Genomic DNA, 24,933 nt, shown 5'->3' with positions numbered 1-24,933 from the left:
CTCAGCAAGCACCTTCCCGCTATTTGGCGACAACTGCAAAAATTTACGTTTCCACTTTGTAGAACGGCATGCTCGGGACGTATCTCGTGGAGACGAACGCCAGCGATCATGAGACCAACCTGCGCCGGTGAATCCTGTTGTTACACCACGCACTGTGCTACGACAATTTACGAAAGCGACGATCACGCTTTGCTGCGCTATTTCCTTCGCGGGTAATCAGAGCTCTGGATTACGAGACAGAAAACGTTGGCAGCGGTGGGATTCGAACCCACGCCTCCGAAGAGACTGGTGCCTGAAACCAGCGCCTTAGACCGCTCGGCCACGCTACCTACGCGACGCAACGGCCACAGGAGCTGCGTTCTACCCCTCGAGAACACACGGCAATGGCACAAAAACGAGAAGTAAAAATTGGCAGCGGTGGGATTCGAACCCACGCCTCCGAAGAGACTGGTGCCTTAAACCAGCGCCTTAGACCGCTCGGCCACGCTACCTGCACCAGGGTTCGTGGCATTTGTAGAAAACAGTGCACGACACAACTTCCTGATCTTCTGCGACGGGTTGCTCATACATCGAACCTCAAACCACTGCACTTTTCGAATAGAGATTAACTACACAGGCAGCTGCCAGCGCTCTGGTGCGGCGGCATCGCGTGTTGATATTGAATCGGTAGTGCCACCTGCAGCCTGTGGAACATGAGCAAACAATCAGGAGGGCACCGTGATTTCAAACACTGGGTCACTATCGTCATTGCAGCGACAGCAAGGCAGAACTTTAAAAAGTGCCGTGACCAGGACTCGAACCTGGGTTATTGCGGCCACAACGCAATGGCAATGTCCTAACCACTAGACGATCACGGCCACGGAGCCACCGCCGAAAGTAGCCTTCTCGACTGCAAGTGGCGATGAACAGCAAAGCTCGGCCGACTGCGTCTCGCCACAGCTGTGTCACACGCGGTCTCCATCATATGCATACCTGCAAACGACCGTGCCTGCGTTCTTGGGACACTGAGCAGAGTGGTTAGCTGCATTCAACGCCCGTGGCAATGTCTTGCAGTCCTCCAAGTCTGTTGACCGCAGGTATGTGCCTCGTTAAGAGGTGGACAGATGTCGCATCTCTCTCGCCGTCACTTGTGGCCGCGAACCATATTTTACGTAGTTTTCTGCAAGCGTCAGCGGAGCGTCAGTCGAGCTAAGTCGGGACAAGTCGCATAAGAGGAGCAACAAAATGTGCGTTTCCGGTACCGGGAATCGAACCCGGGCCTCCTGGGTGAGAGCCAGGTATCCTAGCCACTAGACCACACCGGATAACGACGCAAGCGCTCCTCCAGCAAACTCAGCAAGCACCTTCCCGCTATTTGGCGACAACTGCAAAAATTTACGTTTCCACTTTGTAGAACGGCATGCTCGGGACGTATCTCGTGGAGACGAACGCCAGCGATCATGAGACCAACCTGCGCCGGTGAATCCTGTTGTTACACCACGCACTGTGCTACGACAATTTACGAAAGCGACGATCACGCTTTGCTGCGCTATTTCCTTCGCGGGTAATCAGAGCTCTGGATTACGAGACAGAAAACGTTGGCAGCGGTGGGATTCGAACCCACGCCTCCGAAGAGACTGGTGCCTGAAACCAGCGCCTTAGACCGCTCGGCCACGCTACCTACGCGACGCAACGGCCACAGGAGCTGCGTTCTACCCCTCGAGAACACACGGCAATGGCACAAAAACGAGAAGTAAAAATTGGCAGCGGTGGGATTCGAACCCACGCCTCCGAAGAGACTGGTGCCTTAAACCAGCGCCTTAGACCGCTCGGCCACGCTACCTGCACCAGGGTTCGTGGCATTTGTAGAAAACAGTGCACGACACAACTTCCTGATCTTCTGCGACGGGTTGCTCATACATCGAACCTCAAACCACTGCACTTTTCGAATAGAGATTAACTACACAGGCAGCTGCCAGCGCTCTGGTGCGGCGGCATCGCGTGTTGATATTGAATCGGTAGTGCCACCTGCAGCCTGTGGAACATGAGCAAACAATCAGGAGGGCACCGTGATTTCAAACACTGGGTCACTATCGTCATTGCAGCGACAGCAAGGCAGAACTTTAAAAAGTGCCGTGACCAGGACTCGAACCTGGGTTATTGCGGCCACAACGCAATGGCAATGTCCTAACCACTAGACGATCACGGCCACGGAGCCACCGCCGAAAGTAGCCTTCTCGACTGCAAGTGGCGATGAACAGCAAAGCTCGGCCGACTGCGTCTCGCCACAGCTGTGTCACACGCGGTCTCCATCATATGCATACCTGCAAACGACCGTGCCTGCGTTCTTGGGACACTGAGCAGAGTGGTTAGCTGCATTCAACGCCCGTGGCAATGTCTTGCAGTCCTCCAAGTCTGTTGACCGCAGGTATGTGCCTCGATAAGAGGTGGACAGATGTCGCATCTCTCTCGCCGTCACTTGTGGCCGCGAACCATATTTTACGTAGTTTTCTGCAAGCGTCAGCGGAGCGTCAGTCGAGCTAAGTCGGGACAAGTCGCATAAGAGGAGCAACAAAATGTGCGTTTCCGGTACCGGGAATCGAACCCGGGCCTCCTGGGTGAGAGCCAGGTATCCTAGCCACTAGACCACACCGGATAACGACGCAAGCGCTCCTCCAGCAAACTCAGCAAGCACCTTCCCGCTATTTGGCGACAACTGCAAAAATTTACGTTTCCACTTTGTAGAACGGCATGCTCGGGACGTATCTCGTGGAGACGAACGCCAGCGATCATGAGACCAACCTGCGCCGGTGAATCCTGTTGTTACACCACGCACTGTGCTACGACAATTTACGAAAGCGACGATCACGCTTTGCTGCGCTATTTCCTTCGCGGGTAATCAGAGCTCTGGATTACGAGACAGAAAACGTTGGCAGCGGTGGGATTCGAACCCACGCCTCCGAAGAGACTGGTGCCTGAAACCAGCGCCTTAGACCGCTCGGCCACGCTACCTACGCGACGCAACGGCCACAGGAGCTGCGTTCTACCCCTCGAGAACACACGGCAATGGCACAAAAACGAGAAGTAAAAATTGGCAGCGGTGGGATTCGAACCCACGCCTCCGAAGAGACTGGTGCCTTAAACCAGCGCCTTAGACCGCTCGGCCACGCTACCTGCACCAGGGTTCGTGGCATTTGTAGAAAACAGTGCACGACACAACTTCCTGATCTTCTGCGACGGGTTGCTCATACATCGAACCTCAAACCACTGCACTTTTCGAATAGAGATTAACTACACAGGCAGCTGCCAGCGCTCTGGTGCGGCGGCATCGCGTGTTGATATTGAATCGGTAGTGCCACCTGCAGCCTGTGGAACATGAGCAAACAATCAGGAGGGCACCGTGATTTCAAACACTGGGTCACTATCGTCATTGCAGCGACAGCAAGGCAGAACTTTAAAAAGTGCCGTGACCAGGACTCGAACCTGGGTTATTGCGGCCACAACGCAATGGCAATGTCCTAACCACTAGACGATCACGGCCACGGAGCCACCGCCGAAAGTAGCCTTCTCGACTGCAAGTGGCGATGAACAGCAAAGCTCGGCCGACTGCGTCTCGCCACAGCTGTGTCACACGCGGTCTCCATCATATGCATACCTGCAAACGACCGTGCCTGCGTTCTTGGGACACTGAGCAGAGTGGTTAGCTGCATTCAACGCCCGTGGCAATGTCTTGCAGTCCTCCAAGTCTGTTGACCGCAGGTATGTGCCTCGATAAGAGGTGGACAGATGTCGCATCTCTCTCGCCGTCACTTGTGGCCGCGAACCATATTTTACGTAGTTTTCTGCAAGCGTCAGCGGAGCGTCAGTCGAGCTAAGTCGGGACAAGTCGCATAAGAGGAGCAACAAAATGTGCGTTTCCGGTACCGGGAATCGAACCCGGGCCTCCTGGGTGAGAGCCAGGTATCCTAGCCACTAGACCACACCGGATAACGACGCAAGCGCTCCTCCAGCAAACTCAGCAAGCACCTTCCCGCTATTTGGCGACAACTGCAAAAATTTACGTTTCCACTTTGTAGAACGGCATGCTCGGGACGTATCTCGTGGAGACGAACGCCAGCGATCATGAGACCAACCTGCGCCGGTGAATCCTGTTGTTACACCACGCACTGTGCTACGACAATTTACGAAAGCGACGATCACGCTTTGCTGCGCTATTTCCTTCGCGGGTAATCAGAGCTCTGGATTACGAGACAGAAAACGTTGGCAGCGGTGGGATTCGAACCCACGCCTCCGAAGAGACTGGTGCCTGAAACCAGCGCCTTAGACCGCTCGGCCACGCTACCTACGCGACGCAACGGCCACAGGAGCTGCGTTCTACCCCTCGAGAACACACGGCAATGGCACAAAAACGAGAAGTAAAAATTGGCAGCGGTGGGATTCGAACCCACGCCTCCGAAGAGACTGGTGCCTTAAACCAGCGCCTTAGACCGCTCGGCCACGCTACCTGCACCAGGGTTCGTGGCATTTGTAGAAAACAGTGCACGACACAACTTCCTGATCTTCTGCGACGGGTTGCTCATACATCGAACCTCAAACCACTGCACTTTTCGAATAGAGATTAACTACACAGGCAGCTGCCAGCGCTCTGGTGCGGCGGCATCGCGTGTTGATATTGAATCGGTAGTGCCACCTGCAGCCTGTGGAACATGAGCAAACAATCAGGAGGGCACCGTGATTTCAAACACTGGGTCACTATCGTCATTGCAGCGACAGCAAGGCAGAACTTTAAAAAGTGCCGTGACCAGGACTCGAACCTGGGTTATTGCGGCCACAACGCAATGGCAATGTCCTAACCACTAGACGATCACGGCCACGGAGCCACCGCCGAAAGTAGCCTTCTCGACTGCAAGTGGCGATGAACAGCAAAGCTCGGCCGACTGCGTCTCGCCACAGCTGTGTCACACGCGGTCTCCATCATATGCATACCTGCAAACGACCGTGCCTGCGTTCTTGGGACACTGAGCAGAGTGGTTAGCTGCATTCAACGCCCGTGGCAATGTCTTGCAGTCCTCCAAGTCTGTTGACCGCAGGTATGTGCCTCGTTAAGAGGTGGACAGATGTCGCATCTCTCTCGCCGTCACTTGTGGCCGCGAACCATATTTTACGTAGTTTTCTGCAAGCGTCAGCGGAGCGTCAGTCGAGCTAAGTCGGGACAAGTCGCATAAGAGGAGCAACAAAATGTGCGTTTCCGGTACCGGGAATCGAACCCGGGCCTCCTGGGTGAGAGCCAGGTATCCTAGCCACTAGACCACACCGGATAACGACGCAAGCGCTCCTCCAGCAAACTCAGCAAGCACCTTCCCGCTATTTGGCGACAACTGCAAAAATTTACGTTTCCACTTTGTAGAACGGCATGCTCGGGACGTATCTCGTGGAGACGAACGCCAGCGATCATGAGACCAACCTGCGCCGGTGAATCCTGTTGTTACACCACGCACTGTGCTACGACAATTTACGAAAGCGACGATCACGCTTTGCTGCGCTATTTCCTTCGCGGGTAATCAGAGCTCTGGATTACGAGACAGAAAACGTTGGCAGCGGTGGGATTCGAACCCACGCCTCCGAAGAGACTGGTGCCTGAAACCAGCGCCTTAGACCGCTCGGCCACGCTACCTACGCGACGCAACGGCCACAGGAGCTGCGTTCTACCCCTCGAGAACACACGGCAATGGCACAAAAACGAGAAGTAAAAATTGGCAGCGGTGGGATTCGAACCCACGCCTCCGAAGAGACTGGTGCCTTAAACCAGCGCCTTAGACCGCTCGGCCACGCTACCTGCACCAGGGTTCGTGGCATTTGTAGAAAACAGTGCACGACACAACTTCCTGATCTTCTGCGACGGGTTGCTCATACATCGAACCTCAAACCACTGCACTTTTCGAATAGAGATTAACTACACAGGCAGCTGCCAGCGCTCTGGTGCGGCGGCATCGCGTGTTGATATTGAATCGGTAGTGCCACCTGCAGCCTGTGGAACATGAGCAAACAATCAGGAGGGCACCGTGATTTCAAACACTGGGTCACTATCGTCATTGCAGCGACAGCAAGGCAGAACTTTAAAAAGTGCCGTGACCAGGACTCGAACCTGGGTTATTGCGGCCACAACGCAATGGCAATGTCCTAACCACTAGACGATCACGGCCACGGAGCCACCGCCGAAAGTAGCCTTCTCGACTGCAAGTGGCGATGAACAGCAAAGCTCGGCCGACTGCGTCTCGCCACAGCTGTGTCACACGCGGTCTCCATCATATGCATACCTGCAAACGACCGTGCCTGCGTTCTTGGGACACTGAGCAGAGTGGTTAGCTGCATTCAACGCCCGTGGCAATGTCTTGCAGTCCTCCAAGTCTGTTGACCGCAGGTATGTGCCTCGTTAAGAGGTGGACAGATGTCGCATCTCTCTCGCCGTCACTTGTGGCCGCGAACCATATTTTACGTAGTTTTCTGCAAGCGTCAGCGGAGCGTCAGTCGAGCTAAGTCGGGACAAGTCGCATAAGAGGAGCAACAAAATGTGCGTTTCCGGTACCGGGAATCGAACCCGGGCCCCCTGGGTGAGAGCCAGGTATCCTAGCCACTAGACCACACCGGATAACGACGCAAGCGCTCCTCCAGCAAACTCAGCAAGCACCTTCCCGCTATTTGGCGACAACTGCAAAAATTTACGTTTCCACTTTGTAGAACGGCATGCTCGGGACGTATCTCGTGGAGACGAACGCCAGCGATCATGAGACCAACCTGCGCCGGTGAATCCTGTTGTTACACCACGCACTGTGCTACGACAATTTACGAAAGCGACGATCACGCTTTGCTGCGCTATTTCCTTCGCGGGTAATCAGAGCTCTGGATTACGAGACAGAAAACGTTGGCAGCGGTGGGATTCGAACCCACGCCTCCGAAGAGACTGGTGCCTGAAACCAGCGCCTTAGACCGCTCGGCCACGCTACCTACGCGACGCAACGGCCACAGGAGCTGCGTTCTACCCCTCGAGAACACACGGCAATGGCACAAAAACGAGAAGTAAAAATTGGCAGCGGTGGGATTCGAACCCACGCCTCCGAAGAGACTGGTGCCTTAAACCAGCGCCTTAGACCGCTCGGCCACGCTACCTGCACCAGGGTTCGTGGCATTTGTAGAAAACAGTGCACGACACAACTTCCTGATCTTCTGCGACGGGTTGCTCATACATCGAACCTCAAACCACTGCACTTTTCGAATAGAGATTAACTACACAGGCAGCTGCCAGCGCTCTGGTGCGGCGGCATCGCGTGTTGATATTGAATCGGTAGTGCCACCTGCAGCCTGTGGAACATGAGCAAACAATCAGGAGGGCACCGTGATTTCAAACACTGGGTCACTATCGTCATTGCAGCGACAGCAAGGCAGAACTTTAAAAAGTGCCGTGACCAGGACTCGAACCTGGGTTATTGCGGCCACAACGCAATGGCAATGTCCTAACCACTAGACGATCACGGCCACGGAGCCACCGCCGAAAGTAGCCTTCTCGACTGCAAGTGGCGATGAACAGCAAAGCTCGGCCGACTGCGTCTCGCCACAGCTGTGTCACACGCGGTCTCCATCATATGCATACCTGCAAACGACCGTGCCTGCGTTCTTGGGACACTGAGCAGAGTGGTTAGCTGCATTCAACGCCCGTGGCAATGTCTTGCAGTCCTCCAAGTCTGTTGACCGCAGGTATGTGCCTCGATAAGAGGTGGACAGATGTCGCATCTCTCTCGCCGTCACTTGTGGCCGCGAACCATATTTTACGTAGTTTTCTGCAAGCGTCAGCGGAGCGTCAGTCGAGCTAAGTCGGGACAAGTCGCATAAGAGGAGCAACAAAATGTGCGTTTCCGGTACCGGGAATCGAACCCGGGCCTCCTGGGTGAGAGCCAGGTATCCTAGCCACTAGACCACACCGGATAACGACGCAAGCGCTCCTCCAGCAAACTCAGCAAGCACCTTCCCGCTATTTGGCGACAACTGCAAAAATTTACGTTTCCACTTTGTAGAACGGCATGCTCGGGACGTATCTCGTGGAGACGAACGCCAGCGATCATGAGACCAACCTGCGCCGGTGAATCCTGTTGTTACACCACGCACTGTGCTACGACAATTTACGAAAGCGACGATCACGCTTTGCTGCGCTATTTCCTTCGCGGGTAATCAGAGCTCTGGATTACGAGACAGAAAACGTTGGCAGCGGTGGGATTCGAACCCACGCCTCCGAAGAGACTGGTGCCTGAAACCAGCGCCTTAGACCGCTCGGCCACGCTACCTACGCGACGCAACGGCCACAGGAGCTGCGTTCTACCCCTCGAGAACACACGGCAATGGCACAAAAACGAGAAGTAAAAATTGGCAGCGGTGGGATTCGAACCCACGCCTCCGAAGAGACTGGTGCCTTAAACCAGCGCCTTAGACCGCTCGGCCACGCTACCTGCACCAGGGTTCGTGGCATTTGTAGAAAACAGTGCACGACACAACTTCCTGATCTTCTGCGACGGGTTGCTCATACATCGAACCTCAAACCACTGCACTTTTCGAATAGAGATTAACTACACAGGCAGCTGCCAGCGCTCTGGTGCGGCGGCATCGCGTGTTGATATTGAATCGGTAGTGCCACCTGCAGCCTGTGGAACATGAGCAAACAATCAGGAGGGCACCGTGATTTCAAACACTGGGTCACTATCGTCATTGCAGCGACAGCAAGGCAGAACTTTAAAAAGTGCCGTGACCAGGACTCGAACCTGGGTTATTGCGGCCACAACGCAATGGCAATGTCCTAACCACTAGACGATCACGGCCACGGAGCCACCGCCGAAAGTAGCCTTCTCGACTGCAAGTGGCGATGAACAGCAAAGCTCGGCCGACTGCGTCTCGCCACAGCTGTGTCACACGCGGTCTCCATCATATGCATACCTGCAAACGACCGTGCCTGCGTTCTTGGGACACTGAGCAGAGTGGTTAGCTGCATTCAACGCCCGTGGCAATGTCTTGCAGTCCTCCAAGTCTGTTGACCGCAGGTATGTGCCTCGTTAAGAGGTGGACAGATGTCGCATCTCTCTCGCCGTCACTTGTGGCCGCGAACCATATTTTACGTAGTTTTCTGCAAGCGTCAGCGGAGCGTCAGTCGAGCTAAGTCGGGACAAGTCGCATAAGAGGAGCAACAAAATGTGCGTTTCCGGTACCGGGAATCGAACCCGGGCCTCCTGGGTGAGAGCCAGGTATCCTAGCCACTAGACCACACCGGATAACGACGCAAGCGCTCCTCCAGCAAACTCAGCAAGCACCTTCCCGCTATTTGGCGACAACTGCAAAAATTTACGTTTCCACTTTGTAGAACGGCATGCTCGGGACGTATCTCGTGGAGACGAACGCCAGCGATCATGAGACCAACCTGCGCCGGTGAATCCTGTTGTTACACCACGCACTGTGCTACGACAATTTACGAAAGCGACGATCACGCTTTGCTGCGCTATTTCCTTCGCGGGTAATCAGAGCTCTGGATTACGAGACAGAAAACGTTGGCAGCGGTGGGATTCGAACCCACGCCTCCGAAGAGACTGGTGCCTGAAACCAGCGCCTTAGACCGCTCGGCCACGCTACCTACGCGACGCAACGGCCACAGGAGCTGCGTTCTACCCCTCGAGAACACACGGCAATGGCACAAAAACGAGAAGTAAAAATTGGCAGCGGTGGGATTCGAACCCACGCCTCCGAAGAGACTGGTGCCTTAAACCAGCGCCTTAGACCGCTCGGCCACGCTACCTGCACCAGGGTTCGTGGCATTTGTAGAAAACAGTGCACGACACAACTTCCTGATCTTCTGCGACGGGTTGCTCATACATCGAACCTCAAACCACTGCACTTTTCGAATAGAGATTAACTACACAGGCAGCTGCCAGCGCTCTGGTGCGGCGGCATCGCGTGTTGATATTGAATCGGTAGTGCCACCTGCAGCCTGTGGAACATGAGCAAACAATCAGGAGGGCACCGTGATTTCAAACACTGGGTCACTATCGTCATTGCAGCGACAGCAAGGCAGAACTTTAAAAAGTGCCGTGACCAGGACTCGAACCTGGGTTATTGCGGCCACAACGCAATGGCAATGTCCTAACCACTAGACGATCACGGCCACGGAGCCACCGCCGAAAGTAGCCTTCTCGACTGCAAGTGGCGATGAACAGCAAAGCTCGGCCGACTGCGTCTCGCCACAGCTGTGTCACACGCGGTCTCCATCATATGCATACCTGCAAACGACCGTGCCTGCGTTCTTGGGACACTGAGCAGAGTGGTTAGCTGCATTCAACGCCCGTGGCAATGTCTTGCAGTCCTCCAAGTCTGTTGACCGCAGGTATGTGCCTCGATAAGAGGTGGACAGATGTCGCATCTCTCTCGCCGTCACTTGTGGCCGCGAACCATATTTTACGTAGTTTTCTGCAAGCGTCAGCGGAGCGTCAGTCGAGCTAAGTCGGGACAAGTCGCATAAGAGGAGCAACAAAATGTGCGTTTCCGGTACCGGGAATCGAACCCGGGCCTCCTGGGTGAGAGCCAGGTATCCTAGCCACTAGACCACACCGGATAACGACGCAAGCGCTCCTCCAGCAAACTCAGCAAGCACCTTCCCGCTATTTGGCGACAACTGCAAAAATTTACGTTTCCACTTTGTAGAACGGCATGCTCGGGACGTATCTCGTGGAGACGAACGCCAGCGATCATGAGACCAACCTGCGCCGGTGAATCCTGTTGTTACACCACGCACTGTGCTACGACAATTTACGAAAGCGACGATCACGCTTTGCTGCGCTATTTCCTTCGCGGGTAATCAGAGCTCTGGATTACGAGACAGAAAACGTTGGCAGCGGTGGGATTCGAACCCACGCCTCCGAAGAGACTGGTGCCTGAAACCAGCGCCTTAGACCGCTCGGCCACGCTACCTACGCGACGCAACGGCCACAGGAGCTGCGTTCTACCCCTCGAGAACACACGGCAATGGCACAAAAACGAGAAGTAAAAATTGGCAGCGGTGGGATTCGAACCCACGCCTCCGAAGAGACTGGTGCCTTAAACCAGCGCCTTAGACCGCTCGGCCACGCTACCTGCACCAGGGTTCGTGGCATTTGTAGAAAACAGTGCACGACACAACTTCCTGATCTTCTGCGACGGGTTGCTCATACATCGAACCTCAAACCACTGCACTTTTCGAATAGAGATTAACTACACAGGCAGCTGCCAGCGCTCTGGTGCGGCGGCATCGCGTGTTGATATTGAATCGGTAGTGCCACCTGCAGCCTGTGGAACATGAGCAAACAATCAGGAGGGCACCGTGATTTCAAACACTGGGTCACTATCGTCATTGCAGCGACAGCAAGGCAGAACTTTAAAAAGTGCCGTGACCAGGACTCGAACCTGGGTTATTGCGGCCACAACGCAATGGCAATGTCCTAACCACTAGACGATCACGGCCACGGAGCCACCGCCGAAAGTAGCCTTCTCGACTGCAAGTGGCGATGAACAGCAAAGCTCGGCCGACTGCGTCTCGCCACAGCTGTGTCACACGCGGTCTCCATCATATGCATACCTGCAAACGACCGTGCCTGCGTTCTTGGGACACTGAGCAGAGTGGTTAGCTGCATTCAACGCCCGTGGCAATGTCTTGCAGTCCTCCAAGTCTGTTGACCGCAGGTATGTGCCTCGTTAAGAGGTGGACAGATGTCGCATCTCTCTCGCCGTCACTTGTGGCCGCGAACCATATTTTACGTAGTTTTCTGCAAGCGTCAGCGGAGCGTCAGTCGAGCTAAGTCGGGACAAGTCGCATAAGAGGAGCAACAAAATGTGCGTTTCCGGTACCGGGAATCGAACCCGGGCCTCCTGGGTGAGAGCCAGGTATCCTAGCCACTAGACCACACCGGATAACGACGCAAGCGCTCCTCCAGCAAACTCAGCAAGCACCTTCCCGCTATTTGGCGACAACTGCAAAAATTTACGTTTCCACTTTGTAGAACGGCATGCTCGGGACGTATCTCGTGGAGACGAACGCCAGCGATCATGAGACCAACCTGCGCCGGTGAATCCTGTTGTTACACCACGCACTGTGCTACGACAATTTACGAAAGCGACGATCACGCTTTGCTGCGCTATTTCCTTCGCGGGTAATCAGAGCTCTGGATTACGAGACAGAAAACGTTGGCAGCGGTGGGATTCGAACCCACGCCTCCGAAGAGACTGGTGCCTGAAACCAGCGCCTTAGACCGCTCGGCCACGCTACCTACGCGACGCAACGGCCACAGGAGCTGCGTTCTACCCCTCGAGAACACACGGCAATGGCACAAAAACGAGAAGTAAAAATTGGCAGCGGTGGGATTCGAACCCACGCCTCCGAAGAGACTGGTGCCTTAAACCAGCGCCTTAGACCGCTCGGCCACGCTACCTGCACCAGGGTTCGTGGCATTTGTAGAAAACAGTGCACGACACAACTTCCTGATCTTCTGCGACGGGTTGCTCATACATCGAACCTCAAACCACTGCACTTTTCGAATAGAGATTAACTACACAGGCAGCTGCCAGCGCTCTGGTGCGGCGGCATCGCGTGTTGATATTGAATCGGTAGTGCCACCTGCAGCCTGTGGAACATGAGCAAACAATCAGGAGGGCACCGTGATTTCAAACACTGGGTCACTATCGTCATTGCAGCGACAGCAAGGCAGAACTTTAAAAAGTGCCGTGACCAGGACTCGAACCTGGGTTATTGCGGCCACAACGCAATGGCAATGTCCTAACCACTAGACGATCACGGCCACGGAGCCACCGCCGAAAGTAGCCTTCTCGACTGCAAGTGGCGATGAACAGCAAAGCTCGGCCGACTGCGTCTCGCCACAGCTGTGTCACACGCGGTCTCCATCATATGCATACCTGCAAACGACCGTGCCTGCGTTCTTGGGACACTGAGCAGAGTGGTTAGCTGCATTCAACGCCCGTGGCAATGTCTTGCAGTCCTCCAAGTCTGTTGACCGCAGGTATGTGCCTCGTTAAGAGGTGGACAGATGTCGCATCTCTCTCGCCGTCACTTGTGGCCGCGAACCATATTTTACGTAGTTTTCTGCAAGCGTCAGCGGAGCGTCAGTCGAGCTAAGTCGGGACAAGTCGCATAAGAGGAGCAACAAAATGTGCGTTTCCGGTACCGGGAATCGAACCCGGGCCTCCTGGGTGAGAGCCAGGTATCCTAGCCACTAGACCACACCGGATAACGACGCAAGCGCTCCTCCAGCAAACTCAGCAAGCACCTTCCCGCTATTTGGCGACAACTGCAAAAATTTACGTTTCCACTTTGTAGAACGGCATGCTCGGGACGTATCTCGTGGAGACGAACGCCAGCGATCATGAGACCAACCTGCGCCGGTGAATCCTGTTGTTACACCACGCACTGTGCTACGACAATTTACGAAAGCGACGATCACGCTTTGCTGCGCTATTTCCTTCGCGGGTAATCAGAGCTCTGGATTACGAGACAGAAAACGTTGGCAGCGGTGGGATTCGAACCCACGCCTCCGAAGAGACTGGTGCCTGAAACCAGCGCCTTAGACCGCTCGGCCACGCTACCTACGCGACGCAACGGCCACAGGAGCTGCGTTCTACCCCTCGAGAACACACGGCAATGGCACAAAAACGAGAAGTAAAAATTGGCAGCGGTGGGATTCGAACCCACGCCTCCGAAGAGACTGGTGCCTTAAACCAGCGCCTTAGACCGCTCGGCCACGCTACCTGCACCAGGGTTCGTGGCATTTGTAGAAAACAGTGCACGACACAACTTCCTGATCTTCTGCGACGGGTTGCTCATACATCGAACCTCAAACCACTGCACTTTTCGAATAGAGATTAACTACACAGGCAGCTGCCAGCGCTCTGGTGCGGCGGCATCGCGTGTTGATATTGAATCGGTAGTGCCACCTGCAGCCTGTGGAACATGAGCAAACAATCAGGAGGGCACCGTGATTTCAAACACTGGGTCACTATCGTCATTGCAGCGACAGCAAGGCAGAACTTTAAAAAGTGCCGTGACCAGGACTCGAACCTGGGTTATTGCGGCCACAACGCAATGGCAATGTCCTAACCACTAGACGATCACGGCCACGGAGCCACCGCCGAAAGTAGCCTTCTCGACTGCAAGTGGCGATGAACAGCAAAGCTCGGCCGACTGCGTCTCGCCACAGCTGTGTCACACGCGGTCTCCATCATATGCATACCTGCAAACGACCGTGCCTGCGTTCTTGGGACACTGAGCAGAGTGGTTAGCTGCATTCAACGCCCGTGGCAATGTCTTGCAGTCCTCCAAGTCTGTTGACCGCAGGTATGTGCCTCGATAAGAGGTGGACAGATGTCGCATCTCTCTCGCCGTCACTTGTGGCCGCGAACCATATTTTACGTAGTTTTCTGCAAGCGTCAGCGGAGCGTCAGTCGAGCTAAGTCGGGACAAGTCGCATAAGAGGAGCAACAAAATGTGCGTTTCCGGTACCGGGAATCGAACCCGGGCCTCCTGGGTGAGAGCCAGGTATCCTAGCCACTAGACCACACCGGATAACGACGCAAGCGCTCCTCCAGCAAACTCAGCAAGCACCTTCCCGCTATTTGGCGACAACTGCAAAAATTTACGTTTCCACTTTGTAGAACGGCATGCTCGGGACGTATCTCGTGGAGACGAACGCCAGCGATCATGAGACCAACCTGCGCCGGTGAATCCTGTTGTTACACCACGCACTGTGCTACGACAATTTACGAAAGCGACGATCACGCTTTGCTGCGCTATTTCCTTCGCGGGTAATCAGAGCTCTGGATTACGAGACAGAAAACGTTGGCAGCGGTGGGATTCGAACCCACGCCTCCGAAGAGACTGGTGCCTGAAACCAGCGCCTTAGACCGCTCGGCCACGCTACCTACGCGACGCAACGGCCACAGGAGCTGCGTTCTACCCCTCGAGAACACACGGCAATGGCACAAAAACGAGAAGTAAAAATTGGCAGCTTTTTTTTTTTTTTTTTTTTTTTTTTTTTTTTTTTTTTTTTTTTTTTTTTTTTTTTTTTTTTTTTTTGGGGCCTCCCATCTCCCCTTATAGCCCGTCCTTTCGCTCTCCAAATAACGCCTTCGTCGGCGAGCTTCTCAGCTATAGTTAGTGCTGTTGCCAGATGTAACTTAAACGAAAACGAACGTTGACCAAAGCAAAATGAAAAGTAAGCCTCCTTCCTCTGAGGCATTGTTGGTGAAAGGGTTAAAGGAAAGGTGTGGACCTTCACGGAAATCAAAGAAAACATGCGATTGCTCGTGAAGCGGAAAATAAAGAACAACTATATACTACTTTCGGAAATCAGTCAAAGAAAAATCCATTCAGCACACAAAGCAAAACGCCATCCAGCAATGGAGAAGTCAATTAACACGGACGCTCACCGTGAAAAAATGGGAAAAAAAGGTGCGATGTTCACTCCAAAGAAACAAGAAAGAAAAGAAATAATGCAATTCAATTAAGAAAAGCACACTAGCAATCCTGACCAAACTAAAAGCAAGTAACACAATGAAATGTCCTCGCAGCATCACGATCCCATACCATAACATGGCAGAGTGGAAAACAAGAGGAAAATAAAGAAAGGAAAACAAAAATCCTCGCATAACACCATATACGAGGCAATTCCCAAGGGAGAAATGTCTCCCGATTACGTTATATTTTTCGTTCCTTATAGTGAATATACATACATCGCTAAACGAACTCTCTCACTATCACGTCACAGTTTTAAGCTGGAAAGTGTAAAATTAATTAAGTCGACATCGGTAAGGAGCAAAAGCATGCGCCAAAGCGACATGCAAAAAATTTGCAAAAGTCATAACATAATCAGTATGAACACGGTACTTGCCGTGCTCAGTCCATAAGTAGGTGAGAAAATCCAAACGATCCGTCAGTTTGAGACAAAATAGTGAATAAATTGTATGGCCGAGTAACCAGATCGTGGCATTGCGTTTGGTGGATGGAAACGCCTTACACTGAGGTACGATTGCATCTGCCACTGTCACCTGCGCTGTAGACACCCTGTTGACGAGACGAATCATATCCCGAGCAGTGTCCCACACAGCACGGAACCGACGGCACACGAAACGATGTTCAATGGTATCGTCGACATGGCACTCTTCGCATGCAGGGGACGGACTCAGATGAATAGAGTGCAGTTTAGCATTTGTAGGAATCATGCCATTGACAACTTTATACCACGACGCTCTGACAGGTGCAGGAAGCACGGGGGAGGTGATGTTGCGCCAAACTGTCCGCCAGTCAGTATGTGGTAGGCGGTACTCCCACTTGTTTCTGGCCGGTAATCCCCGCAGAGCACGGACAATGTCGCCCACACGGCCCCCGCTGGAGCCACTATGCGCAAGATAGCTGCTGTTAAAATAAAAACGCCGCACGTAATTCAGCGCAAAGGGTATGTGGCTGACAGAGACCGGAGCAACCACGGAAGGTGGGCGGTATTGGGTGAACAACCTGACCGTGGCACAGCTGGTGCCTTTCTCCAACACGGCCGTAGTCCGTTTGAGGAGGAGCGCCGCGCATTTGGCGGAAAAATCCACCAGACCGAGTCCCCCATCGGCCGGATGTAAGGTGCAGGTGGCTAGCGAAACCTTGAAAATGTCCCCTTTCCATAGGAGCCAGTAGACGGCCTGTTTAATAGCGCGATCTAGAAGCTTAGGAACCGGGAGAACCTGTGCTAAATACCACGCTCGAGCTAAGATGGTAGTGTTAATGAGATACACCTTGTCATGGAGCGCCAAATGTCGGGCCGCATGAATTTTAACAACCGCCCTAACGGTGTGTAAGACGGGACGCCAATTCAGAGCCTCCATGCGCTGAGGATTATCAGATAAAATAACCCCCAGGACTTTGTGCTGCTGCACAACACTGAACCAATTTCGACGCACATGGCTCATGCGTGGAGTAAGAGGCAGCAAAACCGTCTTGTGAACATTCACAACGGCCCCCGTCGCCTTCTCAAACAGCCGGAGAACAGAGTACAGGGTATCTACATCGGCCGGCCGACCCAAGAAAACCCCAAGATCGTCGGCATAAGCCCGACAAGTGAGGCGATCTTCCCCAAGTTGGATCCCGGGACACTCGCGGCAGATAGACCGCAGCAGCGGGTCGAGCGCCAAAGCGTAAAGTGTCATTGACAACGGGCAACCCTGTCTGACCGAGCGAGTTAGACGTATAGGCTGACTGAGGGACCCATTGACCATGACACTCGACGTGGCATTGCGCAAAAAACCCTGAACCGTGTGGGTAAACTTACGGCCAAAGCCCATTGCAACCATGACACGCCGCAAATAGGCATGGCCAACCCTGTCAAACGCATTCTGGAAATCGATCAACATAATGGCTGCCGACCGAACTCTGTTGCCGCGTACAAAACCGATACAGTCCCTATAGGCCAGAACGGCGTCAAAAATATTCCTGTCACGCACAGCACACGTCTGATGTTCACAGAGAACGCGCGGCATGACTTGCCGCAGTCTGTGCGCGACGCATCTCGCCATGATCTTATAGTCCGCGTTTAACAGAGTGATCGGTCGAACAGCGTGAATATTCGGCGTCGCTTTCGATTTGGGAATGAGCGTGATGCATCCCGCTGCAAATTCCGTTGGTAGAGGAGCGCCATTAAGAATTTCATTCGCGATACCGGTTAACGTATCGCGTAAAAGGTTAAAAAATTGCAAATAAAATTCAGCGGGAATGCCGTCGATTCCGGGAGATTTTCCCCTAGGACTTCGCTTGACAGCTTCGTGCAATTCATCGGACGTAAAAGCCTCATTAAGATGGACACGGTCTGTGCGACGTAAAACATTTGGAATCCCCTGTAAAAGACGACGCAGCGCAGCGGGTTCGACATCAACGTCCCGAAAGAGAGACTCAAAATGTGCGTGGATTTCCCTCTCAATCGTCACCCTGTCGGAAGTCTTTGTTCCATCGCGAGTGACCCACGCATTAAAGGCCAATCGTTCGCGCATCTTCCGCTCTCTGTTAAGATGATATATAGAGAGCGGCTCCCCGTCCACGGCACCCACAGGCTGGCACCGAGTAACCGGCCCTCTACCCTTTCGCCGCAGATCGGTCAAAAGTTCGGCCTGAAATTGTTTGAAAATGGGAAGAAGATGCGGCTGGGCCGTAACTTGGCGGGCGAGGTCCTTCAAACAGCTCTGATAAAACTGTGACGTCGAGCGACGCCAGTGCGCTGCGTCTCGGCTAAAATTAATTAAAAAGGTCCGGACTGCAGGTTTGGCAGTGCCAACCCACCACCCGAGAACGCTACTATCACCGGGTTTAGCCTGCAAAAGTTTGTGCCACATATCAGTGAAGCACTGCTGAAAATGAGAGTCGGCCAGCAGGCTGCAGTTAAACTTCCATAGATTTCGGCGATAGGAAGGCCTAAAAAATGGAAGCGAAAGTTCACAAAAATAACTGTAGTGATCTGAAAAAATAACCGGCCTGACCTCAGATCGAGCCACCGGGGCCGCAAGTGACGATGACACATAGATCCGATCAAGTCGGCTGTGTCCCTGTGGATAAAAATAGGTAAATTGGGTGTCAACCGGGTGGAGCATTCGCCACGTGTCCTGCAGATTAAAACTTGTGAGAAGCGTGTGCAGTTCCTGACACTTGTTGGGGCGCGGCTCCTGATCGCGGTCATCGGTGACCGCATTAAAATCACCGCCGAGAATTAAATGAGCGGAATTCCGGTGCAAAACCTCACACAGCTCCTGACTATAAAAGAGCCGCCGCGCCGCGTAGTCGCTACCGGAAGGAGCATAAACATTAACAAACGTGACGCCTTCAATAATGCACGCAATAGCGCGGCCAGTAGGGAGACACTCGATATTAGTGACATTGAGCCCGGGGCAGACTAAAATAGCTGTACCGGTGACATTGTCTGACACTACATTATCCACAATAACGTAGTCACTCAGATCGGTTAAAAGCAGGAGAGCCTCCCGTGTCACTTCTTGCAAAAAGGCGACATGGCAACGGGTTTCACATAAAAGAGTTTTTAAGGCAAAGACCTTATGAGGACTACGCATTTTGTTAACATTAACAGTAAGTATATGCCACCGACGCGTGTCAGGAACCATACACAACGCAAGGAGCAACAAATATAGTGTGCACAAGAAGCGAGGCAGTATCGCTGCGAAGATAACAAGTAATGTAGACAAGATCGGCGGCGGGGTGCACACACCAGACACAGCAAAGACAAGAAATAACAAGAAGAATAAAATTCAAAGAAGCGTGCACAACGGTGGAAGCATTGGCGTCACAGGGAGCACACACTGTTTCAACACAAAACGACTAAAAGTTCCGCCAGCGGACAATAAACACCAGACACTTTCAAGGCTAAAACTTAGGTCCGCAAAAAATTGCATGCACACGTGCCGCTAAAAATATGCAAGGAAGTGGCAATCACAGTAAAATATGTCTAAAACGGATGTCACACATCAGACGCGCGAAAAAAAGTATACGCACCACAAAAGCGGCACATGCACCGGTATGACAGCACATGGTCTTGAGAGGAACGGGGTAAACACACAAAAAAAAACGCGTGTCAGACCCCATACACAACAAAACTACACAACTGTGTGAAAAATGAATGCTCACATCGGGAAAAGCACCCGTGTATCCATAAGTGAGCGGCAAGAACGACTAAAATGTGCCGCCTACGAGCGGCTGGCACCCAACACATTGAAAAATACCAAACACATTTAAAATACACACCAAATAAAAACACACAACGACGGGTGCAGTGGCGCTGCCAAAATTACACTCGCGTGCGAAAATACAGGTTAAAACGCGCAACAGACCGGTGTCACACAAAATAGACAAGAATACGCCACAAAAAACAACGTTAAACTTAGGCAACGGCCGATGCAATCACGCTGCCAAGCAAAGAGCAAAGTCACGCTACGTACCGGCTCCAGTGCCGTCGTCCACCTCCACGTCCGCCGCCCAGTCGCACTTATCACCAGAAAACACGGGGGGCTGAACCACCTCCGTGTCCATACTAACGGCGGCACCGGAAGGAGCCGCCGTGGCAGGTCCAGCGCCGACGGCAGAAACAGATCCAGAATCCTGCGAGTGCGGCCGGATGCGACGGCAATGTGAGTCGTCCGATTTACGTTTGGCTGCCAAGTGTGCAGGAGACACGCCCTGAACAACGTCCATCGCCATACCGCTTGCTACGACAGGCTCCGTTTTAGTAAGGAGAACTTTTAGCTGCCGAACTTTCTCGTCCCGCTTGGACTCCGCGGAACTCACGGACGCCTCGGGCTGACTGCAAGCAGCAGGCCGCTGCCGACGGCGTTCGGAAGCCGGCGCCTGCCGCGAGTCAACAACCGCGCGCTGCGAGGCCCGTTGCAATTTTTTTAGTTTAGAGGTGGACTTGTACGGTGGAACACAAGTTACCACCGGGGACGGCGTTCGCGCCTTAAGAGAGGAAACACCCGAAATACTCGCGCTGCGAATGCGGGGAACGTTTTCAGCCCTCTCAGTCGGCCTTTCCCGACGCGGTTTGGGTTCCGCGGGGGCGTCAAGACGCTCCTCACGGTCTACAACAACGACGGCAGCAGCGGACACATTCTCATTCACAATAGTGGGAAGAGCCTCTGATACGGGTTCTAATACGGACAGCGTTACATCAGCCGGTACAGGGTCAGACATAATCGGTAGCTCAATTTTGTCAACAGCCTGCGTATCAGGCACGGGGGCCGCTACATCGACAGGCAAAGAAATCACAGGCAACGCTGGGGAGCTATCAGCAACAGGAACGGAAGGTGTAACGTCCATAGCCACAACATCGGTCGCAATCGCAGGTGCAGACACACGACTCGCACGTGCGGGGGAGGCGCCAAGCGCGACCGACGCCCACGTCACCTCATCCTGACCGTCTGTCCTTGGTAATTGCACTGGGCGACTACGTTTCGGACAGTCCTGTCGAAAATGTCCGGTACCATTGCAAAAAGAACAGGTTGCCGGTTGACCGCTATAAGTAATAAAGGCCCGATGGCCAGCAACAACAACAAAAGACGGTATATGCTGTCGGACAATCATGCGGACACTGCGAACACCGTTCTCAACGTCGTAATGATAAGCTGACGACCATTTCTCTTTTACGACCGAAAGCACTGTACCATACGGAAGTAAACTACGAGAAATAGTTTCATTACGGACTTCGAATGGCAGGTTAAACACGCGAACAGTGCGTATACCATAACCCGCGTTCGATAACACAACATCACTAATAGTACCGTCAAGGTGCCTGATTTTACGTATACCACCATTCACATTGACTAGAGTATCACACATATCGGAAGACGACAGTTTTAAAAATACCGAGTTAAGGAACGCGTCAAGTTGAACGCCAAGAACAACACTTTTCGGTAATTGAAGATCACTTTTAATCCATTCATGAATCTCGAAAGCCGTAGGCCTACGCACGGATCTATCAAACGCACACTGAATATTGTTCTGACGATTCTCTGAATGATTGAGATCCATGGTACTCACAGGAATAACAAACTACTGCAGAAACAGCACCGCGAGGCACACGCCGCCGACCGCGATCCGCAAGTAAACACCGCCCGACACGCCGCAGCGAGCGCGCGATGTGTTCGGGCCCACGGCTCCGAAGAGACTGGTGCCTTAAACCAGCGCCTTAGACCGCTCGGCCACGCTACCTGCACCAGGGTTCGTGGCATTTGTAGAAAACAGTGCACGACACAACTTCCTGATCTTCTGCGACGGGTTGCTCATACATCGAACCTCAAACCACTGCACTTTTCGAATAGAGATTAACTACACAGGCAGCTGCCAGCGCTCTGGTGCGGCGGCATCGCGTGTTGATATTGAATCGGTAGTGCCACCTGCAGCCTGTGGAACATGAGCAAACAATCAGGAGGGCACCGTGATTTCAAACACTGGGTCACTATCGTCATTGCAGCGACAGCAAGGCAGAACTTTAAAAAGTGCCGTGACCAGGACTCGAACCTGGGTTATTGCGGCCACAACGCAATGGCAATGTCCTAACCACTAGACGATCACGGCCACGGAGCCACCGCCGAAAGTAGCCTTCTCGACTGCAAGTGGCGATGAACAGCAAAGCTCGGCCGACTGCGTCTCGCCACAGCTGTGTCACACGCGGTCTCCATCATATGCATACCTGCAAACGACCGTGCCTGCGTTCTTGGGACACTGAGCAGAGTGGTTAGCTGCATTCAACGCCCGTGGCAATGTCTTGCAGTCCTCCAAGTCTGTTGACCGCAGGTATGTGCCTCGATAAGAGGTGGACAGATGTCGCATCTCTCTCGCCGTCACTTGTGGCCGCGAACCATATTTTACGTAGTTTTCTGCAAGCGTCAGCGGAGCGTCAGTCGAGCTAAGTCGGGACAAGTCGCATAAGAGGAGCAACAAAATGTGCGTTTCCGGTACCGGGAATCGAACCCGGGCCTCCTGGGTGAGAGCCAGGTATCCTAGCCACTAGACCACACCGGATAACGACGCAAGCGCTCCTCCAGCAAACTCAGCAAGCACCTTCCCGCTATTTGGCGACAACTGCAAAAATTTACGTTTCCACTTTGTAGAACGGCATGCTCGGGACGTATCTCGTGGAGACGAACGCCAGCGATCATGAGACCAACCTGCGCCGGTGAATCCTGTTGTTACACCACGCACTGTGCTACGACAATTTACGAAAGCGACGATCACGCTTTGCTGCGCTATTTCCTTCGCGGGTAATCAGAGCTCTGGATTACGAGACAGAAAACGTTGGCAGCGGTGGGATTCGAACCCACGCCTCCGAAGAGACTGGTGCCTGAAACCAGCGCCTTAGACCGCTCGGCCACGCTACCTACGCGACGCAACGGCCACAGGAGCTGCGTTCTACCCCTCGAGAACACACGGCAATGGCACAAAAACGAGAAGTAAAAATTGGCAGCGGTGGGATTCGAACCCACGCCTCCGAAGAGACTGGTGCCTTAAACCAGCGCCTTAGACCGCTCGGCCACGCTACCTGCACCAGGGTTCGTGGCATTTGTAGAAAACAGTGCACGACACAACTTCCTGATCTTCTGCGACGGGTTGCTCATACATCGAACCTCAAACCACTGCACTTTTCGAATAGAGATTAACTACACAGGCAGCTGCCAGCGCTCTGGTGCGGCGGCATCGCGTGTTGATATTGAATCGGTAGTGCCACCTGCAGCCTGTGGAACATGAGCAAACAATCAGGAGGGCACCGTGATTTCAAACACTGGGTCACTATCGTCATTGCAGCGACAGCAAGGCAGAACTTTAAAAAGTGCCGTGACCAGGACTCGAACCTGGGTTATTGCGGCCACAACGCAATGGCAATGTCCTAACCACTAGACGATCACGGCCACGGAGCCACCGCCGAAAGTAGCCTTCTCGACTGCAAGTGGCGATGAACAGCAAAGCTCGGCCGACTGCGTCTCGCCACAGCTGTGTCACACGCGGTCTCCATCATATGCATACCTGCAAACGACCGTGCCTGCGTTCTTGGGACACTGAGCAGAGTGGTTAGCTGCATTCAACGCCCGTGGCAATGTCTTGCAGTCCTCCAAGTCTGTTGACCGCAGGTATGTGCCTCGATAAGAGGTGGACAGATGTCGCATCTCTCTCGCCGTCACTTGTGGCCGCGAACCATATTTTACGTAGTTTTCTGCAAGCGTCAGCGGAGCGTCAGTCGAGCTAAGTCGGGACAAGTCGCATAAGAGGAGCAACAAAATGTGCGTTTCCGGTACCGGGAATCGAACCCGGGCCTCCTGGGTGAGAGCCAGGTATCCTAGCCACTAGACCACACCGGATAACGACGCAAGCGCTCCTCCAGCAAACTCAGCAAGCACCTTCCCGCTATTTGGCGACAACTGCAAAAATTTACGTTTCCACTTTGTAGAACGGCATGCTCGGGACGTATCTCGTGGAGACGAACGCCAGCGATCATGAGACCAACCTGCGCCGGTGAATCCTGTTGTTACACCACGCACTGTGCTACGACAATTTACGAAAGCGACGATCACGCTTTGCTGCGCTATTTCCTTCGCGGGTAATCAGAGCTCTGGATTACGAGACAGAAAACGTTGGCAGCGGTGGGATTCGAACCCACGCCTCCGAAGAGACTGGTGCCTGAAACCAGCGCCTTAGACCGCTCGGCCACGCTACCTACGCGACGCAACGGCCACAGGAGCTGCGTTCTACCCCTCGAGAACACACGGCAATGGCACAAAAACGAGAAGTAAAAATTGGCAGCGGTGGGATTCGAACCCACGCCTCCGAAGAGACTGGTGCCTTAAACCAGCGCCTTAGACCGCTCGGCCACGCTACCTGCACCAGGGTTCGTGGCATTTGTAGAAAACAGTGCACGACACAACTTCCTGATCTTCTGCGACGGGTTGCTCATACATCGAACCTCAAACCACTGCACTTTTCGAATAGAGATTAACTACACAGGCAGCTGCCAGCGCTCTGGTGCGGCGGCATCGCGTGTTGATATTGAATCGGTAGTGCCACCTGCAGCCTGTGGAACATGAGCAAACAATCAGGAGGGCACCGTGATTTCAAACACTGGGTCACTATCGTCATTGCAGCGACAGCAAGGCAGAACTTTAAAAAGTGCCGTGACCAGGACTCGAACCTGGGTTATTGCGGCCACAACGCAATGGCAATGTCCTAACCACTAGACGATCACGGCCACGGAGCCACCGCCGAAAGTAGCCTTCTCGACTGCAAGTGGCGATGAACAGCAAAGCTCGGCCGACTGCGTCTCGCCACAGCTGTGTCACACGCGGTCTCCATCATATGCA

At 53.5% G+C, this 24,933-nt stretch overlaps 54 non-coding genes across 54 annotated transcripts; all 54 read right to left on the bottom strand.

Moving 5' to 3' along the window:
- Positions 1 to 247: 247 nt before the first annotated feature.
- On the bottom strand, positions 248 to 329 carry Trnal-cag (transfer RNA leucine (anticodon CAG)). The gene has a single exon. It is a non-coding gene; the product is annotated as a tRNA-Leu (tRNA).
- Positions 330 to 409: 80 nt separating this feature from the next.
- On the bottom strand, positions 410 to 491 carry Trnal-aag (transfer RNA leucine (anticodon AAG)). Its single transcript has one exon. It is a non-coding gene; the product is annotated as a tRNA-Leu (tRNA).
- A 288-nt stretch (positions 492 to 779) lies between these two features.
- On the bottom strand, positions 780 to 857 carry Trnah-gug (transfer RNA histidin (anticodon GUG)). Its single transcript has one exon. It is a non-coding gene; the product is annotated as a tRNA-His (tRNA).
- A 375-nt stretch (positions 858 to 1,232) lies between these two features.
- Trnae-cuc (transfer RNA glutamic acid (anticodon CUC)) lies at positions 1,233 to 1,304 on the bottom strand. Its single transcript has one exon. It is a non-coding gene; the product is annotated as a tRNA-Glu (tRNA).
- Positions 1,305 to 1,578: 274 nt separating this feature from the next.
- Positions 1,579 to 1,660, bottom strand: Trnal-cag (transfer RNA leucine (anticodon CAG)). The gene has a single exon. It is a non-coding gene; the product is annotated as a tRNA-Leu (tRNA).
- An 80-nt stretch (positions 1,661 to 1,740) lies between these two features.
- On the bottom strand, positions 1,741 to 1,822 carry Trnal-aag (transfer RNA leucine (anticodon AAG)). Its single transcript has one exon. It is a non-coding gene; the product is annotated as a tRNA-Leu (tRNA).
- Positions 1,823 to 2,110: 288 nt separating this feature from the next.
- On the bottom strand, positions 2,111 to 2,188 carry Trnah-gug (transfer RNA histidin (anticodon GUG)). Its single transcript has one exon. It is a non-coding gene; the product is annotated as a tRNA-His (tRNA).
- Positions 2,189 to 2,563: 375 nt separating this feature from the next.
- Trnae-cuc (transfer RNA glutamic acid (anticodon CUC)) lies at positions 2,564 to 2,635 on the bottom strand. The gene has a single exon. It is a non-coding gene; the product is annotated as a tRNA-Glu (tRNA).
- A 274-nt stretch (positions 2,636 to 2,909) lies between these two features.
- On the bottom strand, positions 2,910 to 2,991 carry Trnal-cag (transfer RNA leucine (anticodon CAG)). The gene has a single exon. It is a non-coding gene; the product is annotated as a tRNA-Leu (tRNA).
- Positions 2,992 to 3,071: 80 nt separating this feature from the next.
- Trnal-aag (transfer RNA leucine (anticodon AAG)) lies at positions 3,072 to 3,153 on the bottom strand. Its single transcript has one exon. It is a non-coding gene; the product is annotated as a tRNA-Leu (tRNA).
- Positions 3,154 to 3,441: 288 nt separating this feature from the next.
- On the bottom strand, positions 3,442 to 3,519 carry Trnah-gug (transfer RNA histidin (anticodon GUG)). Its single transcript has one exon. It is a non-coding gene; the product is annotated as a tRNA-His (tRNA).
- A 375-nt stretch (positions 3,520 to 3,894) lies between these two features.
- Positions 3,895 to 3,966, bottom strand: Trnae-cuc (transfer RNA glutamic acid (anticodon CUC)). Its single transcript has one exon. It is a non-coding gene; the product is annotated as a tRNA-Glu (tRNA).
- A 274-nt stretch (positions 3,967 to 4,240) lies between these two features.
- On the bottom strand, positions 4,241 to 4,322 carry Trnal-cag (transfer RNA leucine (anticodon CAG)). The gene has a single exon. It is a non-coding gene; the product is annotated as a tRNA-Leu (tRNA).
- Positions 4,323 to 4,402: 80 nt separating this feature from the next.
- On the bottom strand, positions 4,403 to 4,484 carry Trnal-aag (transfer RNA leucine (anticodon AAG)). Its single transcript has one exon. It is a non-coding gene; the product is annotated as a tRNA-Leu (tRNA).
- A 288-nt stretch (positions 4,485 to 4,772) lies between these two features.
- On the bottom strand, positions 4,773 to 4,850 carry Trnah-gug (transfer RNA histidin (anticodon GUG)). Its single transcript has one exon. It is a non-coding gene; the product is annotated as a tRNA-His (tRNA).
- A 375-nt stretch (positions 4,851 to 5,225) lies between these two features.
- Trnae-cuc (transfer RNA glutamic acid (anticodon CUC)) lies at positions 5,226 to 5,297 on the bottom strand. Its single transcript has one exon. It is a non-coding gene; the product is annotated as a tRNA-Glu (tRNA).
- Positions 5,298 to 5,571: 274 nt separating this feature from the next.
- On the bottom strand, positions 5,572 to 5,653 carry Trnal-cag (transfer RNA leucine (anticodon CAG)). Its single transcript has one exon. It is a non-coding gene; the product is annotated as a tRNA-Leu (tRNA).
- An 80-nt stretch (positions 5,654 to 5,733) lies between these two features.
- Trnal-aag (transfer RNA leucine (anticodon AAG)) lies at positions 5,734 to 5,815 on the bottom strand. The gene has a single exon. It is a non-coding gene; the product is annotated as a tRNA-Leu (tRNA).
- Positions 5,816 to 6,103: 288 nt separating this feature from the next.
- On the bottom strand, positions 6,104 to 6,181 carry Trnah-gug (transfer RNA histidin (anticodon GUG)). Its single transcript has one exon. It is a non-coding gene; the product is annotated as a tRNA-His (tRNA).
- Positions 6,182 to 6,556: 375 nt separating this feature from the next.
- On the bottom strand, positions 6,557 to 6,628 carry Trnae-cuc (transfer RNA glutamic acid (anticodon CUC)). Its single transcript has one exon. It is a non-coding gene; the product is annotated as a tRNA-Glu (tRNA).
- Positions 6,629 to 6,902: 274 nt separating this feature from the next.
- Trnal-cag (transfer RNA leucine (anticodon CAG)) lies at positions 6,903 to 6,984 on the bottom strand. The gene has a single exon. It is a non-coding gene; the product is annotated as a tRNA-Leu (tRNA).
- Positions 6,985 to 7,064: 80 nt separating this feature from the next.
- Positions 7,065 to 7,146, bottom strand: Trnal-aag (transfer RNA leucine (anticodon AAG)). Its single transcript has one exon. It is a non-coding gene; the product is annotated as a tRNA-Leu (tRNA).
- A 288-nt stretch (positions 7,147 to 7,434) lies between these two features.
- Trnah-gug (transfer RNA histidin (anticodon GUG)) lies at positions 7,435 to 7,512 on the bottom strand. Its single transcript has one exon. It is a non-coding gene; the product is annotated as a tRNA-His (tRNA).
- A 375-nt stretch (positions 7,513 to 7,887) lies between these two features.
- Trnae-cuc (transfer RNA glutamic acid (anticodon CUC)) lies at positions 7,888 to 7,959 on the bottom strand. Its single transcript has one exon. It is a non-coding gene; the product is annotated as a tRNA-Glu (tRNA).
- A 274-nt stretch (positions 7,960 to 8,233) lies between these two features.
- Positions 8,234 to 8,315, bottom strand: Trnal-cag (transfer RNA leucine (anticodon CAG)). The gene has a single exon. It is a non-coding gene; the product is annotated as a tRNA-Leu (tRNA).
- An 80-nt stretch (positions 8,316 to 8,395) lies between these two features.
- Positions 8,396 to 8,477, bottom strand: Trnal-aag (transfer RNA leucine (anticodon AAG)). Its single transcript has one exon. It is a non-coding gene; the product is annotated as a tRNA-Leu (tRNA).
- Positions 8,478 to 8,765: 288 nt separating this feature from the next.
- On the bottom strand, positions 8,766 to 8,843 carry Trnah-gug (transfer RNA histidin (anticodon GUG)). Its single transcript has one exon. It is a non-coding gene; the product is annotated as a tRNA-His (tRNA).
- A 375-nt stretch (positions 8,844 to 9,218) lies between these two features.
- Positions 9,219 to 9,290, bottom strand: Trnae-cuc (transfer RNA glutamic acid (anticodon CUC)). The gene has a single exon. It is a non-coding gene; the product is annotated as a tRNA-Glu (tRNA).
- A 274-nt stretch (positions 9,291 to 9,564) lies between these two features.
- Positions 9,565 to 9,646, bottom strand: Trnal-cag (transfer RNA leucine (anticodon CAG)). The gene has a single exon. It is a non-coding gene; the product is annotated as a tRNA-Leu (tRNA).
- An 80-nt stretch (positions 9,647 to 9,726) lies between these two features.
- On the bottom strand, positions 9,727 to 9,808 carry Trnal-aag (transfer RNA leucine (anticodon AAG)). The gene has a single exon. It is a non-coding gene; the product is annotated as a tRNA-Leu (tRNA).
- A 288-nt stretch (positions 9,809 to 10,096) lies between these two features.
- Positions 10,097 to 10,174, bottom strand: Trnah-gug (transfer RNA histidin (anticodon GUG)). Its single transcript has one exon. It is a non-coding gene; the product is annotated as a tRNA-His (tRNA).
- Positions 10,175 to 10,549: 375 nt separating this feature from the next.
- Positions 10,550 to 10,621, bottom strand: Trnae-cuc (transfer RNA glutamic acid (anticodon CUC)). The gene has a single exon. It is a non-coding gene; the product is annotated as a tRNA-Glu (tRNA).
- Positions 10,622 to 10,895: 274 nt separating this feature from the next.
- On the bottom strand, positions 10,896 to 10,977 carry Trnal-cag (transfer RNA leucine (anticodon CAG)). Its single transcript has one exon. It is a non-coding gene; the product is annotated as a tRNA-Leu (tRNA).
- Positions 10,978 to 11,057: 80 nt separating this feature from the next.
- On the bottom strand, positions 11,058 to 11,139 carry Trnal-aag (transfer RNA leucine (anticodon AAG)). Its single transcript has one exon. It is a non-coding gene; the product is annotated as a tRNA-Leu (tRNA).
- A 288-nt stretch (positions 11,140 to 11,427) lies between these two features.
- Trnah-gug (transfer RNA histidin (anticodon GUG)) lies at positions 11,428 to 11,505 on the bottom strand. Its single transcript has one exon. It is a non-coding gene; the product is annotated as a tRNA-His (tRNA).
- Positions 11,506 to 11,880: 375 nt separating this feature from the next.
- Positions 11,881 to 11,952, bottom strand: Trnae-cuc (transfer RNA glutamic acid (anticodon CUC)). The gene has a single exon. It is a non-coding gene; the product is annotated as a tRNA-Glu (tRNA).
- A 274-nt stretch (positions 11,953 to 12,226) lies between these two features.
- Trnal-cag (transfer RNA leucine (anticodon CAG)) lies at positions 12,227 to 12,308 on the bottom strand. Its single transcript has one exon. It is a non-coding gene; the product is annotated as a tRNA-Leu (tRNA).
- An 80-nt stretch (positions 12,309 to 12,388) lies between these two features.
- On the bottom strand, positions 12,389 to 12,470 carry Trnal-aag (transfer RNA leucine (anticodon AAG)). Its single transcript has one exon. It is a non-coding gene; the product is annotated as a tRNA-Leu (tRNA).
- A 288-nt stretch (positions 12,471 to 12,758) lies between these two features.
- Trnah-gug (transfer RNA histidin (anticodon GUG)) lies at positions 12,759 to 12,836 on the bottom strand. Its single transcript has one exon. It is a non-coding gene; the product is annotated as a tRNA-His (tRNA).
- A 375-nt stretch (positions 12,837 to 13,211) lies between these two features.
- Positions 13,212 to 13,283, bottom strand: Trnae-cuc (transfer RNA glutamic acid (anticodon CUC)). The gene has a single exon. It is a non-coding gene; the product is annotated as a tRNA-Glu (tRNA).
- Positions 13,284 to 13,557: 274 nt separating this feature from the next.
- Trnal-cag (transfer RNA leucine (anticodon CAG)) lies at positions 13,558 to 13,639 on the bottom strand. The gene has a single exon. It is a non-coding gene; the product is annotated as a tRNA-Leu (tRNA).
- An 80-nt stretch (positions 13,640 to 13,719) lies between these two features.
- Trnal-aag (transfer RNA leucine (anticodon AAG)) lies at positions 13,720 to 13,801 on the bottom strand. Its single transcript has one exon. It is a non-coding gene; the product is annotated as a tRNA-Leu (tRNA).
- Positions 13,802 to 14,089: 288 nt separating this feature from the next.
- Trnah-gug (transfer RNA histidin (anticodon GUG)) lies at positions 14,090 to 14,167 on the bottom strand. Its single transcript has one exon. It is a non-coding gene; the product is annotated as a tRNA-His (tRNA).
- Positions 14,168 to 14,542: 375 nt separating this feature from the next.
- Positions 14,543 to 14,614, bottom strand: Trnae-cuc (transfer RNA glutamic acid (anticodon CUC)). Its single transcript has one exon. It is a non-coding gene; the product is annotated as a tRNA-Glu (tRNA).
- A 274-nt stretch (positions 14,615 to 14,888) lies between these two features.
- Trnal-cag (transfer RNA leucine (anticodon CAG)) lies at positions 14,889 to 14,970 on the bottom strand. The gene has a single exon. It is a non-coding gene; the product is annotated as a tRNA-Leu (tRNA).
- A 7,111-nt stretch (positions 14,971 to 22,081) lies between these two features.
- Positions 22,082 to 22,159, bottom strand: Trnah-gug (transfer RNA histidin (anticodon GUG)). Its single transcript has one exon. It is a non-coding gene; the product is annotated as a tRNA-His (tRNA).
- A 375-nt stretch (positions 22,160 to 22,534) lies between these two features.
- On the bottom strand, positions 22,535 to 22,606 carry Trnae-cuc (transfer RNA glutamic acid (anticodon CUC)). Its single transcript has one exon. It is a non-coding gene; the product is annotated as a tRNA-Glu (tRNA).
- Positions 22,607 to 22,880: 274 nt separating this feature from the next.
- On the bottom strand, positions 22,881 to 22,962 carry Trnal-cag (transfer RNA leucine (anticodon CAG)). The gene has a single exon. It is a non-coding gene; the product is annotated as a tRNA-Leu (tRNA).
- An 80-nt stretch (positions 22,963 to 23,042) lies between these two features.
- Positions 23,043 to 23,124, bottom strand: Trnal-aag (transfer RNA leucine (anticodon AAG)). The gene has a single exon. It is a non-coding gene; the product is annotated as a tRNA-Leu (tRNA).
- Positions 23,125 to 23,412: 288 nt separating this feature from the next.
- Trnah-gug (transfer RNA histidin (anticodon GUG)) lies at positions 23,413 to 23,490 on the bottom strand. The gene has a single exon. It is a non-coding gene; the product is annotated as a tRNA-His (tRNA).
- A 375-nt stretch (positions 23,491 to 23,865) lies between these two features.
- On the bottom strand, positions 23,866 to 23,937 carry Trnae-cuc (transfer RNA glutamic acid (anticodon CUC)). Its single transcript has one exon. It is a non-coding gene; the product is annotated as a tRNA-Glu (tRNA).
- Positions 23,938 to 24,211: 274 nt separating this feature from the next.
- Positions 24,212 to 24,293, bottom strand: Trnal-cag (transfer RNA leucine (anticodon CAG)). The gene has a single exon. It is a non-coding gene; the product is annotated as a tRNA-Leu (tRNA).
- An 80-nt stretch (positions 24,294 to 24,373) lies between these two features.
- On the bottom strand, positions 24,374 to 24,455 carry Trnal-aag (transfer RNA leucine (anticodon AAG)). Its single transcript has one exon. It is a non-coding gene; the product is annotated as a tRNA-Leu (tRNA).
- Positions 24,456 to 24,743: 288 nt separating this feature from the next.
- On the bottom strand, positions 24,744 to 24,821 carry Trnah-gug (transfer RNA histidin (anticodon GUG)). The gene has a single exon. It is a non-coding gene; the product is annotated as a tRNA-His (tRNA).
- Between the last annotated feature and the right edge of the window lie 112 nt (positions 24,822 to 24,933).

Source organism: Schistocerca gregaria, chromosome 2 (assembly GCF_023897955.1).
Source record: "Schistocerca gregaria isolate iqSchGreg1 chromosome 2, iqSchGreg1.2, whole genome shotgun sequence".
In the NCBI taxonomy this organism is placed as follows: Eukaryota; Metazoa; Arthropoda; class Insecta; order Orthoptera; family Acrididae; genus Schistocerca; species Schistocerca gregaria.
This window is presented reverse-complemented; position numbering and strand designations above follow the sequence as displayed.